This window comes from Triticum dicoccoides, chromosome 2A, assembly GCF_002162155.2.
Source record: "Triticum dicoccoides isolate Atlit2015 ecotype Zavitan chromosome 2A, WEW_v2.0, whole genome shotgun sequence".
Classification (NCBI taxonomy): Eukaryota; Viridiplantae; Streptophyta; class Magnoliopsida; order Poales; family Poaceae; genus Triticum; species Triticum dicoccoides.
Window position 1 is genome coordinate 770974796 of NC_041382.1, and position 19817 is coordinate 770994612.

Below are 19817 nucleotides of genomic sequence, written 5' to 3' on the forward strand. Positions count from 1 at the left end.
TGCTACTTTGAAGCACAAGTGTGGTAAAAGGATAGTAACATTGCCCCCTTTTTGCGAGCTTCTTTTGCCCCCCCCCTTTTTTATTTAGGCTTCTTTAGCCTCTCTCTTTTTTGGGGGGCAATGCTCTAATAATGATGATCATCACACTTTTATTTACTTGCAACTCAATATTACAACTCGATATCTAGAACGAAGATATGACTCTATATGAATGCCTCCGGTGGTGTACCGGGATGTGCAATGATCTAGCGTAGCAATGACATCAAAAAATGGACAAGCCATGAAAACATCATGCTAGCTATCTTACGATCATGCAAAGCAATATGACAATGATGCTCAAGTCATGTATATGATGATGATGGAAGTTGCATGGCAATATATCTCGGAATGGCTATGGAAATGCCATAATAGGTAGGTATGGTGGCTGTTTTGAGGAAGGTATATGGTGGGTTTATGGTACTGGCGAAAGTTGCGCAGTACTAGAGAGGCTAGCAATGGTGGAAGGGTGAGAGTGCGTATAATCCATGGACTCAACATTAGTCATAAAGAACTCACATACTTATTGAAAAAATCTATTAGTCATTGAAACAAAGTACTATGCACATGCTCCTAGGGGGATAGATTGGTAGGAAAAGACCATCGCTCGTCCCCGACCGCCACTCATAAGGAAGACAATCAATAAACACCTCATGCTCCGACTTCGTTACATAACGGTTCACCATACGTGCATGCTACGGGACTTGCAAACCTCAACACAAGTATTTCTCAATTTCACAATTACTCGACTAGCATGACTCTAATATCACCATCTTTATATCGCAAAAGTATTGCAAGGAATCAAACATATCATATTCAGCGATCTACAAGTTTATGTAGGATTTTATGACTAACCATGTGAACGACCAGTTCCTGTCATCTCTCTAAATAGATATAAGTGAAGCACGAGAGTTTAATTCTTTCTACAAAAGATATGCCCGTGCTCTAACAAATATAAGTGAAGAAAAATAGCATTCTACAAATGGCGGTTGTCTAAGTGAAGAGAAACAGTTAATCCAAACTTCAAATGATATAAGTGAAGCACATGAAGCATTCTATAAAGCCATACTCAAAAGATATAAGTGAAGTGCAATGAGCATTCTATAAATCAACCAAGGACTATCTCATACCAGCATGGTGCATAAAAAGAAAAAGAAAAACCTAAATGCAAAAGAGGCTCCAAGACTTGCACATATCGCATGAACGAAACGAATCCGAAAACATACCGATATTTGTTGAAGAAAGAGGGGATGCCTCCCCAGCATCCCCAAGCTTAGAAGCTTGAGTCTCCTTGAATATTTACTTGGGGTGCCTCGGGCATCCCCAAGCTTGAGCTCTTGCCTCTCTTCCTTCTTCTCACATCGAAACCTTCTCAATCATCGAACACTTCATCCACACAAAACTTCAACAGAAAACTCGGTAAGATCCGTTAGTATAATAAAGCAAATCACTACTCTAAGTACTGTTGCAAACCAATTCATATTTTGTTTTTTGCATTGTGTCTACTGTAATATAACTTTTTCATGGCTTAATCCACTGATATAAATTGATAGGATCATCAAAACAAGCAAACTATGCATCAAAAACAGAATATGTGAAAAACAGAACAGTCTGTAACAATCTCAACATTCACCATACTTTTGATACTTGAAAAATTCTACCAAAATTAGGAAAAATAAAAAATTTGTATAGGAAGACAATGCAAAAATAATCAGAACCATTTGACGTTCCACCTAAAAATGTAAAATCGCGCACTACAGCCAAAGTTTCTGTCCTGCACCGTCCAAACTATCAAGCAAATGTAAACATCCTAAAGGCAAACCTTGGCACATTATTTTTATAATACAATGGAATTTTAAAAGGGTATAATTATCTTTGTTGAAAGGTTTCTGTAATTAAGATTCACAAAGTTCCCATGGGCATGAACAAAGTTCAAGGACGTCCCCCACTTTCACAATGCTCGTCTCTCTCACTTACACTTATCTTTTAGAAAAAGTTTTAGGTTCCCCTCTTTATTTTTGTTGTTTTTAAACTATATGAAAGCAGTCAACAGAAATAAATGACTCTCTAAAACTTTCGGGTTGTCTCCCTGGCAGCCCTTTCTTTAAAGCCGTTAAGCTAGGCATATAGTGCTCAAGTAGTGAATCCACCCGGATCCTAAGGTATATCAAAGCCAATTTTAATTAGCAATGATTTGTAATTTAGTGGTGAGCACAAGGTCACATATATCATGTAATGACGAAGTCTAACTCTCTTCCTATGCATCGGCATGTCATAAAAGAACAATTCATGCACACATAGTAAAGGCCAATGCATAGTATAAACAATTTCTTGCAATTTTGTCATATTGGAAACATAGAGAGGTGGAGATATAGTTCCTCTCTCATAATAATTTCAAGTAGGAGCAGCAAGCACATGCATATTATATTCATCAAAATCATCATGTGCAACGGTAAAAGGCAACCCATCAATATATGCCTTAATAAGAGCAAACTTCTCTGATATAGTGTAGTCGGGAGAATTCAAAAAGATAATATGACTATCATGCATGGGTGCAATAGCAACAATTTCATGTTAAACATAAGGAACTATAGCAAGTTCATCTCCATAAGCATAATTCATATTGGCATCTTGGCCACAGGCATAGCAAGCATCATCAAAAAGGGATATTTTAAAAGAATCAACGGGATCATAACAGTCATCATAGCAATCATCCTTCGGTAAGCACGAAGGGAATTTAAACAATGTATGAGTTGAAGAGTTACTCTCATTAGAAGGTGGGCACGGGTAGCTAATCCGCTCTTCCTCCTTTTGTTCTTCGCTCTCCTCCTCATCTTTTTCATCCAATGAGCTCACAGTTTATCAAATTCTTCTTCCATAGATTCCTGCAAAATATTAGTCTCTTCTTGGACAGCGGAGACTTTCTTAATAAGCGCATTAATTTCATAATTGTATTCATAATTCTCATAACACTATTTCAGGATAGCTAAATTTTCAGGTCTATAAACAGCATCATCAAAATCTTCAAACTCTTTAAACATAGATTCAATTTCATAAGCACCCTTAAAAGCAACAAATTCTTCTATTTGTTCCACATCATAGTAATCATATATACCATTAGCATAAGAAGGTAAGGTTTCATTATCATTAAATTCAGATGAAAAGGGAAGGTGTGGAGCCTTCACCTTAGAGCAACAAGTATAATCATATCTCAAGCATAGTTGCCTAGCATACCAATTCAATATATGAATTTGATCCCATAATAGTTTCCCTTTTTGTGTCAAGCGGTAATCCCTAAAGTATTCACATTGATCCAACGTTACTCCCATTACATAATTGAATGGGGTTTTCTCAGGATTATTGAAGTAGTACATAATATCTTTCAAATAACCAGCATCGAGGGTTTTAGGAGGTTCCCCATCTCCATGAGTAGCAATTACACCTAATTTTTTGGTATTTCGTGTTCCATATCCATAACTAAAGATAAAGAACAACTAAGAATAGCAAATAAAAATTACTTAGTGATAAAGCAAACAAGCACACACGAGAATATTCACCCCACGCTATTGCTCCCCGGCAACGGCGCCAGAAAAAAGTCTTGATAACCCACAAGTATAGGGGATCAATTGTAGCCTCTTTCAATAAGTAAGAGTGTCGAACCCAAAGAGGAGCTAAAGGTAGAACAAATATTCCCTCAAGTTCTATCGACCACCGATACAACTCTACACACGCTTGACGTTCACTTTACCTAGAACAAGTATGAAACTAGAAGTACTTTGTACGTGTTTTTGGGTAAGTTTGCAAGAAAGTAAAGAACACGAAAATAAAAGCTAGGGTCTGTTTAGATAAAGACACAACTAAATTAGTTTCAGTAGAGAGCTTGTTGTTACAAGAAAGTTATTTGTCCCTAGGCAATCGATAACTAGACCGGTAATCATTATTTCAATTTTATTTGAGGGAGAGGCATAAGCTAACATACTTTCTCTACTTGGATCATATGCACTTATGATTGGACCTCTAGCAAGCATCCGCAACTACTAAAGATTCATTAAGGTAAAACCCAACCATAGCATTAAAGTATCATATCCCCTTTATCCCATATGCAAACAACCTACTTACTCAGGTCTGTGCTTCTGTCACTCACGCCACCCACCATAAGCAAATCATAAGCATATTGCAAACCCTACAGCGGGAATCCCTCATGCTTGCGCGACACGGAGAGCACCATAGGACAGCACCAATAATAAAACATACAACTCAAACCAATCACGATCATCAAATAGCCATTAGGACAAAACAGATCTACTCAAACATCATAGGATAGCCATACATCATTGGGAAATAATATATAGCGTTGAGCACCATGTTTAAGTAGAGATTATAGCGGGTAAGTGAGAGGTTACACCGCTGCATAGAGGGGGGAAGAGTTGGTGAAGATGGCGGTGATGGTGATGGCCCCGGCAGCGCTCCGGCGCCACCGAAAGCAAGGGGGAGAGGGGTCCCCCTTCTTCTTCTTCTTCCTTGACCTCCTCCCTAGATGGGAGAAGGGTTTCCCCTATGGTCCTTGGCTCCCATGGCATGGGAGGGGCGAGAGCCCCTCCGAGATTGGATCTATCTCTCTGTCTCTCTCTGTTTCTGCGTTCTCCTCTAGCTCTGTTTCACCATTTTGTATATATATGGAGATCCGTAACTCCGATTGGCCTGAAACCTTTGCCGTGATTTTTTTTTCCGAATATTAGCTTTCTTGTGGCAAAATAAGAGCGTCAACCGCCTTACGGTGGGCTCACGAGGGTAGGGGCGCACCCTGGGGGGCGCCCCCTGCCTCGTGACCACCTCGAGCACTGGTTCGCGTTGATTTTCCTTCCGAATTTTCCATATTTTCCAAAAATAAGCTCCTTCCGTTTTTATCCCGTTTGGACTCCGTTTGATATGGATATTCTGCGAAACCAAAAACATGCAACATACAGGAACTGGCACTGGGCACTGGATCAATATGTTAGCCCCAAAAATAATATAAAAAGTTGCTAAAAAGTATATGAAAGTTTAATAATATTGGCATGGAACAATCAAAAATTATAGATACGATGGAGACGTATCAGGGGCCTAGCATCGCCCAAGTAAAATATATTAAAATGGTAAACATATTGTCTTTGTGGAAGAAATTGCATTCCATGGAAATAATTTGCATGGCTAAGAATCAGATCTACCATATTTTGGGGATTACTAATCATGCTTTGTTAGCTAAAGTTATTTAGTATATGTTGCTCATACTAACCTGGAAACAAAGTAGACCTAGCCAAAATAACGTTGGAGAAAAGAGACGCACCTCGATTTTGTAATTGCCAAGGTGATGTTCCATGATGATGGGTTTCTTTGCAGCCATCAACCTCCTTGCTCGCTTTTCTCTGTCGGACATCACCATCAACATATCTTAGGTAGTATCCTCTCTCTCTCTCTCTCCCTCCCTCCCCCTTTCTCTCTCGTGAAACCAAGGTGCATTTCTGAAGAGTTGATCATTACATGGAAGTTGTCAATGTCGTTGTGGCACAAAACTTTAATTTATGGGGCATCTTCATCCGAGGTGATATGCAACCTCCAAAGTTAGAATACAATCTCCTGATTCCATACAATATCTGACACATGTCTGGTATATGGTGTCGCTGATTCGGTCCTCAAGATGGATTTAAAAGGGAAACTGCCCAACTTGAAAGTTCCTCTCCTCACCAAATTGAGCAACTTTGGTTTTTGGTTCATCTTAATTCAATGTACATATGTGACCTCTAGAGCCGATGCAATATGACAATCTCTTAACTCTTGTCAAATTTATGAAGTAAAGAGTGATGTCACTTTTATGATCCGTCAAACTTATAAATTGGAACCGCCATATCACTTGTATGCTCATTTGGTTTTACACAATGTCGACATGTGCACATAATTCATTCATTTTAACTTGGTTATTTAACTTGACATTAATTAACTTTCTATTATTTTTAGTTGAGCATTTGAATTTTTAAGTCGATGATCACAGGTTTACATGGCGTTCTGAACCTTCTAGAGCGTGTGAAGACATGAATAACTGATGGTCACATCCATCGGCGGCTGTGTAGGGCACATTGAGAGGTAGCTTATGACTTAGTGATATTTTTGTTTGTCACGCTTCTAATGTTCGTGTTCGAATTGTATGTTAGTGATGTTCATGTTGTGCTTCATAATCTTCCTAGTTGTATGTTTGATTACAAGTGTGTGTGTGTGTGTATGTGGCTCAGCTATTCGTATGTGCTGCTATTTTTTGGGATGTTTTCCTAAAGATATCATTGACCGATCAATTGTGAAGTACTGGCTAGTGATGATGTCCTCTAAATTTTTTACTAATGGTCCGGGCATCAGCTATGAGTCATCACAGACCATTTTTTGGCTGGTCAGTGATGCGAGTTCTGATCAATGACCCAGATGCACTAAACAACCATTTTGTCCGTTTAGGAGCATTTTAGTAGTGTACACATCTTGACAATAAGACAAGAGAATGTGTTTTCTGATAACAATAGGGGGATCCTACAGGAACTTTGTTTTAGAATCGAGGAGGGCATGGAAACAAACCCAATCTAAACATCCTCAGGATATCCAAAAAGCGTAAACAATTCGGAAGAGTATTTTTATAAATATGCAAAGACTTGCATATTTATAGATATAACCCTCGAGAAACGGGATACGACTATGCCACTTTACTAGCTGATGTAACAAAGGTTGACAAATCAGACAAAAAATGAAGATCACACTTTAACAAAAACTGATTTGAACAAACAAACAAACACACCCACCCACCCACACACACACACACACATAGTGGTTTTTAGTCGAACAACTTATTTTTCATAACTCACACATAGAAACATTTATATAGAAAAATTGTATAGTGAAATTTTCTTTACAAAGAAAATTTTGCAATGTCATACCATGTCGCTTTACTGTCATACATGATTCTAGACATAGCAAAATTAGCATGGCATATGAAGTTTTCACAAATATACGGAATTTACATAGAAAATTTGCAATATTCTCAATAACTCTTCTCATATTTATTCTTTCTTCCATCTTCTCTCTTCACTTTTCTCTCCTCTCTCTTCCCTTTATATCTTCTCTATTCCCTCATCTCTCTTCTCATTTATAACATCGCAATTCATACAAGCATGCAAATTTCCAACCAATAGCAAAAAATTGCAACCACTTCACATATTCGATGTACATCACAATCATACAACCATTAATAACAATCACAAAAGGAATTAAAATTAGAAATAAAAAATGGCAGGTTACATTGGGGCGGTGACGATGGTGGGAGTGGCGGGTGCAGCAGGGTTGGATGGCAGATCTCAAATGGCGGTGGAGCTCGGCCACAGGGAGGACGTGTCGAGGAACATGGGAGGATCTTTGAAGGAGTCGATGGTGGAGCTCATATGGGTTAAAGTGAGGAGGAGATGGGGACGGAAGGCACGCTGGAGGAAGAAGGGGCCGATGGCTGGCAGGGTGGCAAATGGGAGGCAGCGATTGGAAGGCATTGTCAGGGTTGGTGGTAGTGATCGAGCCGAAGTATAGAGGGGAGCTAGGGTTATGTGCGGCGTGTTCAAATTTTGGGATGAAATGGGTGTGGCTAGAGTTTTGGCTATGTCCCGGGTCCAAATGTTTGCTTAGTGGCCAAGTAAACACAAGGAAAAATTCCTTTTATTTATATTCTTCCTTTTCTTTTATTTCTTTTGTTCTCTTTCTTTTCTTTATTTCTTTGCCTTTTCTTTCCTTTCTTTCTTTTCCTATCTTTAGTCTCTTTTTCTCTTTCTTTCTTTGTTTTGCTTTTCTTTCCTTTTATTTATTTATTTAATTATTTTCTTTTCTTTCTATCATTTTCTTCCCTTCATTTGTTCTCTTCTTTTTCTTTCCATGACTCAAACTAATAAGCTCCATATTGGTGGTCGAGTATTTCCACCCAGATGTTGGGAATTCCTATTCTTTTCTTAGATAAGCCTAGTAATAGATTCAAACGCAAATAAGATTTTTCCACCCACTTCTACGTCTTTAGTTGTCACTTGAGCAGAAGTAGATGCATTCATTTCCACTCCCTCGGTGCAGAGAGCCGGTGCCAACATTATAGATTACAATTTTTGTGTACATGCTAGAAAGAAAATCTTTAGCCTCTACTCTTGTGCATCCTTAAACCATGACACTATAACTTCTTGTAAATTGGTCACTCATTTGGGTTACCTAGAATTGACAAAAAATGATTTGCAACAAAAGTTTGCTCCACTTGCACATTTCTAGTAAAGTAGAAAAAGTGGAACTTACACTTTCTATAAAACTAAAGTTTCCTTTTCTAAATCAATTGGTATCTACAAAATAATTAGTCAATTATGAGTTGTAGCATGAAAATCAACATGTAATGGGCTGACAAATGGGCCGCCTAAAAATTACATTTACACTAGATATAGTTCAATCACTATTGTATGAATATGGGCCCATCATCTTGTTGTTGCGGCCCAGGCTTCCAATATACAAGGACCAACCCTGATCCTAGTCATAGGGTTACTTCCTCTTCTACTGTCAAATTTATAAACTAAATAGTCATGTCACATGTATGTTCTGTCAAACTTATAAATTGTAACAACCATATCACTTGTATGTTCATTTGGTTTTACACAATGTCGACATGTGCACACAATTCATTCATTTTAACTTCATTATTTAACTTGCTATTGATTAACTTCCTATTCTTTGTAGTTGAGTATTTGAATTTTGAAGTCAATGATCAAAGCTTTGCATGGCGTTCTTAACCTTCTAGATCGTGTGAAGACATGGATAACTGATGGTCACATGCATAGGTGGCTATGCATGGCAGATTGAGGTGTAGCATAGGAATTAGTGATATGTTTGTTTGTCACGGTTCATAAAGTTTGAGTTCGAATTGTATGTTAGTGATGTTTCTATTGTGCTTCATAGTTTTCCTATTTGTATTTTTGATTCCAAGTGTGTGTATATGTGACTCAGCTATTCGAATGTGTCTTGAGATTCTGCTATTTTTTGGGGTGTTTTCCTAAAGATATCATTGACCCTCAATTGTGAAGTGTTGGTTAGTGATGATGTCCCCTAAATTAAAATATTAATGGTCAATCCATCAGCTATGAGTCATCATAGACTAGTTTATGACTGGTCAGTGATGCGAGTTGTGATCACTGACCCGGATGCACCGAACGACCATTTGGCCCGTTTAGCAGCATTGTAGTACTGTACACATCTAGAAAATAAGACAAGGGAATGTGTATTCTGAGAGCAACAGGGGGATGCTATTAAAACTTTGTCTCAGGATGAAGGAGAGCATTGAAACAAACCCAATCTACACATTCTAGGGTTGTCGAGAAATTGTAATCAATTTGAAAGAGTACTTTTTATATATATGCAAAGACTTGCATATTTATAAATATAATTGCAATGTCATACCATGTCTCTTTAAATATAAAAAATAGCAATAGGAAAAACTTGCAAAGTCATGTTTCTTGACTTGCAATGTCAAACGAACATGTAAATTTGCAACCAATAGCAAAAAATTGCAACCACTTCATATATTTGATGTACGCCACAATCATACAACCATTAATCACCATCACAAATCACAAAAGGCATTAAATTAGAAATAAAAAATATCAGCTTACCTTGGGGTGGTGACGATGGTGGGAGTGGAGGGTGCAGCCGGTATGGAGGGTGGATCTCAAATGGAGGTGGAGCACGGTGACAGCGAGGACGTGTCGGAGAAGACGGAAGGATCTTTGAAGCTGTCGACACTGGAGCACGGATGGGGAGAAGTGAGAAGGAGATGGGGACAGGACGTGCCCTGGGGGAAGGAGGGGCAGATGGCTGGCAGGGTGGCGAATGGGAGGCGGGAATGGAAGGCAGGGTCGGGGCCAGTGGCAGAGGTAGAGGAAAGGTATAGAGGGGAGCTAGGGATATGTGCGGCTCTCAAAATTGGTCACTAATTTGGGTTGCCTAGAATTGACAAAAAATGATTTGCAACAAAAGTTTGCTCCACTTGCACATTTCTAGCTAAGTGGACAAAGTGCAACTTACACTTTCTATAAAACTAAAGTTGCCCCTTTCTAAATCAATTGGTATCTACAAAACAATTAGTCAGTTATGAGTTGTAGCATGAAGATCAACATGCAATGGGGTGACAAATAAGTGGTCCAAAACTGACATTTACACTAGATATTATTACACTCACTATTGTATGAATAAGGGCCCATCTTGTTGTTGCGGCCTGATATGTCTCCAACATATCTAGTATTTTTGATTGTTTCATGCTATTATATTATCTGCTTTGGACTCTTCCTGCTACTTCTTGAGCTTGAGTTGATTTTTCCCGTGAAGAGGAAAGAGTGATGTGACAACGTAGAGATAAGTATTTCCCTCAGTTAAGAACCAAGCTTTCAATTCAGTAGGAGGCACAAGCAAGTCTCCAATATATGCACCTGCACAAACTAACAAACATTTGCACACAACGCAAAAAAGGGCTTGTCAATCCCTTCATGGTCACTTGCAAGAGTGAGATCTAATAGACATAGATATAAAATATAAGAAAAAGGAAAAATAAAGTAAATAGAAATAAATTGCAGCGAGGTAATTTTGGATGTTTATATTTATAGATCTGAAAATAATATGATGAAAAATAGACCCGGGGGCCATAGGTTTCACTATAGGCGTCTCTCTTGAAGAAAGCATACGGTGGGTAAACAAATTACTGTTGAGCAATTGATAGAAAAGCGCAAAGTTATGACAATATCTAAGGCAATGACCATAAATATAGGCATCACGTCCGTGACAAGTAGACCGACTCCTACCTGCATCTACTACTATTACTCCACACATCGACCGCTATCCAGCATGCATCTAGAGTATTAAGTTCATAAGAACGGAGTAACGCCTTAAGCAAGATGACTTGATGTAGATGGATAGATCCAATCAATATGGTAAAAAACCATCTTTTACCCTTAATGGCAACAATACAAATACGTGCCTCGCTACCCTACTGTCACTAGGTGAGGACATCGCAGGATTGAACCCATCACAAAGCACCTCTCGCATTGCAAGAAAAACCAATCTAGTTGGCTAAACCAAATCGATAGATCGGAGAGAAATACAAAGCTATCTTAATCATGCATAAAAGAGTTCATAGAAGACTCCAATAATATTCATAGATAATCTGATCATAAATCCACAATTCATCAGATCTCAACAAACGCACCGCAAAAGAAGATTACATCGAATAGATCTCCAAGAACATCAAGGAGAACATTGTATTGAAGATCAAAGAGAGAGAAGAAGCCATCTAGCTACTAGCTATGGACCCGTAGGTATGTGGTAAACTACTCACACATCATCGGAAGGGCGGCAAGGTTGGTGTAGAGGCCCTCCGTGATCGAATCCTCCTTTGGCGGAGTGCCAAAAAAGGCCCCAAGATGGGATATCACGAGAACAGAAGCTTGCGGCAGCGGAAAAGTACTTTTGGTGTGCCTTCTAATGTAAGGGGAATATTTGGGTATTTATAGAGCTGAGATTAGGGTTAGGAGGGCTACGAGGGGCCCACAAGCCCTGAGGGCACCCCCCCGGGGCGCGGCCAGGAGGCTTGTGGCCCCTCCCAAAGCTTTTGTAGGTGTCTTGTTGTCCAAGAAAAAATGTCAAAAAGTTTCGTTCCGTTTGGTATTGCTTTTTTGTAAAAGACAAAAACAAGGAAAAAATAGCAACTCGCATTGGGCACTAGGTTAATAGGTTAGTCCCAAAAAATGATATAAATAGCATATTAATGCATATAAAACATCCAAGAATGATAATATAATAGCATGGAACAATCAAAAATTATAGATACGTTGGAGACGTATCACCCTCCGATTCCATTCCTTTGCTAACCACACAAGGGCACGAGCCGCAACTTTGCCCCTCTCATTTCTTTTCATGGCGGTGCAGTCGAATCATCATCCCCTACCTCCCTTCACTAGGTCTAGATGACGACGTCTTCTTGGTGCTTGCGGGAGGTGACAGCACATGCTAGGACGAAGGCGCTAATCCAATATGTTTGCCACCCATGATGGCCTAGCAAAACGAATCCAACCTCCTCCCACTCGGATCTGGCGACATGGAGCATGTCGATGATGTGGATTCAATATCTCCTCAGCCCGTTGCATCTTGAGGGAGCGGACCTGACTTCCTACCACTTGGATCCTAGGGCATATAATATGTCACTGCAATCCTTCAAATTCCTGATTACTTTTGAGATCTTTTTTTGATGGTTCTTCCCCGAGTTTGTTTCAAGAAAAAATTTCTATAGGGTTTCGGTGGTTCAGTGATGGACAGGACCTCATACAAGGTTACGCGAAATATTCGTGATGGCAACTAAAGCTAAGACCAAACTATAGCCGCTCCTTCAGCAAGAAGAGGCCTGCCGAGGAGCTAAATAAACTAAATGGCTACATGGCGAGCATCCAGGGCATCCTTGTGCATGTGCATATGATAGCCTAGCGTGCTCTTGTTACTTGGATTAGAGTGGTATTGGGTAGGTGAAGCCCAAAATTACAATGTGTATGAGTAGGTCTGACCCCTGAGACCCCATTTGGAAATATTTGGCTTATCCACCTTGTTTCTTACTCGCATGATCCTTATTGGCATAAGTTTGTTGACAACCTAGTTTATACAAGTAGTCTGCTTCATATAGATTGCAATTCTATGTTTAAATCCCAACATTTTGTTGTTTTTATTCCTTTGTTGTAAGAACAAACCGAATAAACTATGGAGAAGGATTATATTGTCAGGACGGGTTTTGTGGTAAAATGTCTCTTTTAGTAAATAACACTTTCGCATGATAAATTACGAACTTTTTTGGTACATGCCATGAAGAAAATCTTTATCCTCTTATCTTTTGTTTCCCAAAACAATGACACTATAATTTCTTGTAAATTGGTCACTGATTTGGTTTGTTGAAAGAATTGACTAATGCTGTTTTGCAACAAGAGTTTGCTCCACATGCACATTTCTAGTTAAGTGGAAAAAGTGCAACTTGCACTTTTCAAGAAAACTTAAGTTGCCCTATTATAAATCAATTGTTATCTGCAAAACAATCAGACAATTATGAGTTCTAGCATGACGGCGAATGTGCAATGGGGAGACAACATGAAGATGACATTTACACTAGATATTTGTTCAATCACTATTGTATGAATAAGGGCCCATCTTCTTGTTGTGGCCAGGGCCCCAGTATACAAGGACCAACCCTGATCCTAGTCATAGGGTTCCTCCCCCTGTCGTTGTCATTATCCCTTCACCTACCTCATGTGTCTGTTTGCCCTCCCTTTGTCCAACTCTGCTCTCCCTCTGTACCTCTCATTTCGTCCCCGCCTTCTCTCCCTCCTGCCCAACTCTGTAGTGTGATATCTTCCACGATTAAAGCTATGCATTTAAGGTTGATCCATCTTATTATTGTAGAAGGCCTAGGCGCTGCCATAAAAGACATTTTTTAGTATACACATTATTCTAAACCTAAGGTACATTTGAGGATAGTAAAAATAAAGTATATTACTGAAGGAAATATGCCCTAGAGGCAATAATAAAGTTGTTATTTTATATTTCCTTATATCATGATAAATGTTTATTATCCATGCTAGAATTGTATTAACCGGAAACTTGATACTTGTATGGATACATAGACAAAACACCGTGTCCCTAGTAAGCCTCTACTAGAGTAGCTCGTTAATCAAAGATGGTTAAGTTTCCTAACCATAGACATGTGTTGTCATTTGATGAACGGGACCACATCATTAGGAGAATGATGTGATGGACAAGACCCATCTGTTAGCTTAGCATGTTGATCGTTCAGTTTTATTGCTATTGCTTTCTTCATGTCAAATACATATTCCTTCGACTAGGAGATTATGCAACTCCCGGATACCGGAGGAATAAATTGTGTGCTATCAAACGTTACAACGTAACTGGGTGATTATAAAGATGCTTGTAGCGACCAGACCTCAAACGGTCCAATCTCTATGCTCCGGTGTCATCCTTGGATCAGTAATGCTGACACCACACAGTACTTGAAGGATTTATAACAGAGTAGCAATCACACACTTATTACATCGACTGTCTCAAAAGAGAACTTATTACAATAAATATGGCTTAAGGCCATCTAATAACGATAACAACGGAAGGCTTGGAAGATAAGTGAGTCCATCAACTCCAACGGCATCACTGAGTATAGAACCACGACCTAAAAACACCTTACTCGTCGTCTGAAAAGTCTGCAACATGAACGTTGCAGCCCGAAACGGGTCAGCACATGGAATATGCTGGTAATGTAACACATAGAGAGCAATAAAATAATAAGACTATACTACATGCATATTTGGCTGGTGGAAAGCTCTATAGTTACAGTTTTGCGTAAAGCCAATTTTTCCCTACTGCAAAGGAATAAATTTTATTTAACTATCATGATGGTTGTTAAACATTGAGAGTGTAGACACCCTCTCAATCCCAATTAAGCATCATCATTAAAACCCAACAAAATTAATTAGAGTAACATGATGAGATTCACATGATAATCCAAGTACTAGATACTCAAGATGTCAATAACCGGGGACACGGCTAACCATGATTAGTTTATACGCTCTGCAGAGCTTTGTGCAGTTTCCCCCACAAGACTCGATCTCCTCCGTTGGGATTCTCGCACTACATGGTGTTTGAGAAACGGATGACCGAGACATAGTCTTTCAGAAGCGCTCACACCTTACGATCGGGTAGACCGTTACACCTACTTTTCCTACATCTGCTAGTCTACCACTATAAGAGTTCGCACAACTTAGTCAACTATGCTAGAGCCCATAGTAGCTTGTGGCTGCACACGGAAGTTTCTAGTATGAATAATCTAATGATCCCTTTGGGCCTGGGTGGCGGTCCAAAACACAAACATGCAATCGCTGGAATACCCAGGTGCCTCAATCCACCCAGATGTGTATTTAAGTTGCCACCTTAGATAAACCATTAATTTTAACAAACTCACATCTGTCATGGATACACTCAACCAATCCACGTCTACTAGCATAGCATGACATAATAAGCAAACGTAGAAGTAACTCCCAAAGGTTTGATAATAACAGGTGATAGGTACTACATCATCTACTTCCCAAACCCATAATTTAATTAGATCCTAATCATGCAATGTGTGAGGTTTGATCTAATGCAATAGAAACTGGGTAGTAGGGGGTATGATCAAAGTGTTACTTGCCTTGCTGATGATCCACAAAACCTAGCGATTCGAAGTAGCAAGCGGCGCACTCCGGGTACTCGATCGCAAACAAACAAGCATACAATAAGTACTCAACTAATGCACAGGTAAAACTCAAATAAGAGACCTAACCAGAAAGTTCAACTTAAGAACTCCGGTTGGCAAAAAGAATCAAATCGAACGAAGCAACGAAAGACAAACGGCAAAAGAAACAAGCTTCATTTACTATTCTGGATCTAGGTCAAATTTTACAAAGGCAAAAACTGGTTTGAGTTGGTTAAACAGAAAGAGGGTTTCGAGACGAAACTCTAGGCGCTTGAATCGCCTGATTCTGATAAACGAGCGAAAAGTTATACTAGAACGAAAATCGGATCAGAAATCGCGATCAGAAAAATCGCGGATTTAATCCGAGAAAAAGAAAACGACGAACAGATTAATGGACGAACGTTCGTTATCTGGATCTAAACAAAGAACGCGTTCTTTAAAACGAACGAACGAGCGAACGCTCGCTAATTAACTAAACCGAGAAAAAAACCGATCTATCTAAAAACGAATCTAAAAAACCCGAAAATAAACCGGTGAAAACCAACGGTTTTCTAAAAAAATGGCGGGCGGCTCGACCTCGTCGGCGGCGAACTCCGGCGACGGCAGCGGCGGCTAGGGTTTGCAGGGCGGGGCGCGGCTTGGGCTGGGGGCGGCGCTATATAAAGCCCCGGCCAGGCGGAGTCCTGGCCGGACACGGCCCAAGGTCGGTTCGGACTTTTTTTTAAATAATTACGCTCAGAAAAAAAAGAATACTAAACTGACTTCAAAAATTCCAAAATAAATTTTCCCCGGCTTCTAAAATCAAGCCGCACAGGATGAACATTTATTTGGGGCCTAAATGCAATTTTGAAAAACGCGCATTTTTTCCTAAATTCAAATAAAATAGCAAATAAATCCAAAATAAAATCTTATTTGATTTTTTCATTAAATCCTCAATATTTCTTTATTTTTTGAGAGTCATTTTATTCCCTCTCTCATATTTTTATAATAGAAATAATTGAAGATAAAATAAATAAAATCAAATGATCCTATTTTTCAAAATTTGAGAAAACTCAAATATGAAAATAACGAAATCCCCAACTCTCTCCGAGGGTCCTTGAGTTGCGTGAAATTTCTGGATCAACCAAAATGCAATAAAATATGATATGCAATGATGATCTATTGTATAACATTCCAAATTGAAAATTTGGGATGTTACAATGCTCTACAGGTATATCCGAAGGTGTTTGTTGGGTTGGCATAGATTGAGATTAGGATTTGTCACTCCAAGTATCGGAGAGGTATCTCTGGTCCCTCTCGGTAATGCACATCATAATAAGCCTTGCAAGCAATGTGACTAATGAGTTAGTTGCAGGATGATGCATTACGGAATGAGTAAAGAGACTTGCTAGTAACGAGCTTGAACTAGGTATGAAGATACCGACGATCAAATCTCTGTCAAGTAACATATACCGATGACAAAGAAAATAACGTATGTTGTCATAACGGTTTGACGGATAAAGATCTTCGTAGAATATGTAGGAATCAATACGAGCATCTAGGTTCCTCTATTGGTTATTGACCGGAGAGGTGTCTCGGTCATATCTACATAGTTCTCGAACCCGTAGGGTCCGCACGCTTAACGTTCGATGACGATTTTGTATTATATGAGTTATATGATTCGGTGACCGAATGTTGTTCGGAGTCCCGGATGAGATCACGGACATAACGAGGAGTCTTGAAATGGTCGAGAGGTAAAGATCGATATATAGGACGATGGTATTCGGACACCGGAAGTGTTTCGGGATGCACCGGGTACTTATCGGGTCACCGGAAGGGGTTCCAGACACCCCGGGCAAAAGATATGGGCCTTATGGGCCAAGAGGGGAAACACACCAGCCACAAAGGGTCTGGTGCGCCTCCCCCATCCCATATGGGCTGGCCAAATTGGAGAAGGAAAGGGGAAGAAGGAAAGGAAAAAGGGAATATGATTCCCCCTTCCCCCTCTTCCTTCCTACTCCGAATAGGAATAGGAAAGGGGGAGGCCGAATTGGGAGGACCCCAAGTAGGATTCCTCCTACTTGGGGCGCCCCCTTGGCTGCCTCTCCTCCCCTCCAACCAATATATATGAGGGAGGGCACCGCTAGAACACAGACCAACAATTGTTAGCCGTGTGCGGCGCCCCCCTTCACAGTTTACGCCTCCGATCATATCTTCGTAGTCCTTAGGCGAAGCCCTGTACGGATCACTTCACCATCACCGTCACCACGCCGTCGTGCTGATGGAACTCATCTACTTCCTCGATACTTTGCTGGATCAAGAGTTCGAGGGACGTCATCAAGCTGAACGTGTGCAGAACTCGGTGTCGTACGTTCGGTGCTTGCTCGGTCAGAACGAGAAGAAGTTCGACTATATCAACCGCGTTATCAAATGCTTCCGCTTTCGGTCTACAAGGGTACATAGACACACTCTCCCCTTCTTGTTGCCATGCATCTTCTAGATAGATCTTGTGTGAGCGTAGGAAATTTTTGAAATTGCATGCTATGTTCCCCAACAATTACTATGTTACATTAAACTATGTAATGCCGAGCACAAATGAATGTTTGCATGCCTTACCTTTCATTCTTTGGAATTTTCAAGCTCAATCTAAATTTTTTTTTGTAGGATACCTAGAGATAACAGAACCTTCTTGCACACAGACTTGCCTTCCTGAGTCATTGGTCAAACAATTGAGGCAACTGGCAACATTACTGTTATCACCGGTCGGCTTGTCGAGTAACAACGAAGAAAATAGGAGCAAGCATTGAGGGTAATGCTATATAAGAGTTCATTGATGATTGTCGGTGTGTGCGACCTTTACTGAAGATGGGCTATGTAGGTCGATAGTTGACTTTGTTTTGTTTTTGCTAAGCAGTAATATGTGTTGATTTTGTTTTTTCCGTCAACAATACCACAAAACTCATTTCTTCGTAAAAAAAGTGCAAGTGTAATGCTTAGCCAGGTTCGTTGTTAAAACAAATCGTGATTTCGACCATATTTACAGTTACTTTTTTTTGGGAAAAAATGGGTGCACCTACCCCAGGTGCCCTTCGTTCAATGCATGAAGCTAGAGGTCCTGCTTGTCTCCGCAAAGGGCCTTGACGACTCCGATTTCTTCAGTAGCTAACCAGACACACACAAGCCTCTACTCTCATCAGAACAAGATGCCAGAAGTGTCATAGTCCTCGAAGCGTTCTGAACTGACATGTATCATGTATGTAATGCACTGAACATTTTCCTGAGCATCCCTCTGGAGACGGTGCTACAGGAGTGCATCCTGCCGCCGGGCGTGCACCAGGTCGTCAAGGAGGAGTACTGCGGCAAGATCAAGATCGCGCTCACCTTCATTCTGGCAGAGATAATCACACACGCACACATGGCCTTGACGTGTCGTCGTCGTCATGGTCGTCGTCGCCAGGAAAACAAGGAGGAGTGCTGTGGCGGCTGGAACTTTTATCTGCCTGAAAAGCTAGTACGCATCCACAACCAAGATAGTGCTGGCGTGTTGTATGTCATAATCACACCCGACAAAATTGATAACTACTTTTTCTTAAACACGGTACAGACATAGACACTCATACGCACATACATACACTCATCCATATAAATAACTAGCAAAATGGCCCGTGCGTTGCAACGGGAACAAATTATTATTTAATAATATATACCCCTAACTCAATAAACTAATTTAAATAATGCCCTAATTTTGTAGAATGCATCGAAATGCATTGAATAAACAGTAAACCAAATATTAAAATTTATTATAGAAAAACAAAAAGATGTATTGTTTACCATCCAGCAGGTAGGGATGTTAATAAAGCTCGGACTTCACAAACTGTTCAAGATCAAGTTCTGCCAAAAAGCTTTGCTGGAAGAACAGGAAGGAAACACTGAATTAATCTAGTTGTTAAACAACTCAAGAAAATCAATGACGCTATACATACCATTTTTTTTCATCGGATATTTGTACAAGGTTCAAGATCAAACCATCCACACTTAGCAACAAAATACATACAACATTGGATTCATAGTCACACTCACGTCAGAATAAAAGTACTGCATGTGTAGTAATTTCGGAAGAAAAACTTAGTCGTTAAGATAAGTCTTTTGTGAGCTCAAAAAATGTCGGTGCTCTTTTCCGTCATTGCTTTTTCACCGTCTACATGTTATGTATGATAAGCTTGTCATTCTATATGAAATTAATGTGGCAACAACATGTGTTATCATGCAATATGTCAGATATACAACCTTCTCAATCAAGATGCTCAATCCAACTCAGTTGGCCTGCATTGAGAAAAGAAAGAACATGCATTAGCATCTTCCAAGATGTACACATAATGTAATCTTTGTTTAAACCATAATTTCCATACTCAGAGAAATATAAAATGTTCTCACAAGAAAAAAAACGCCACTA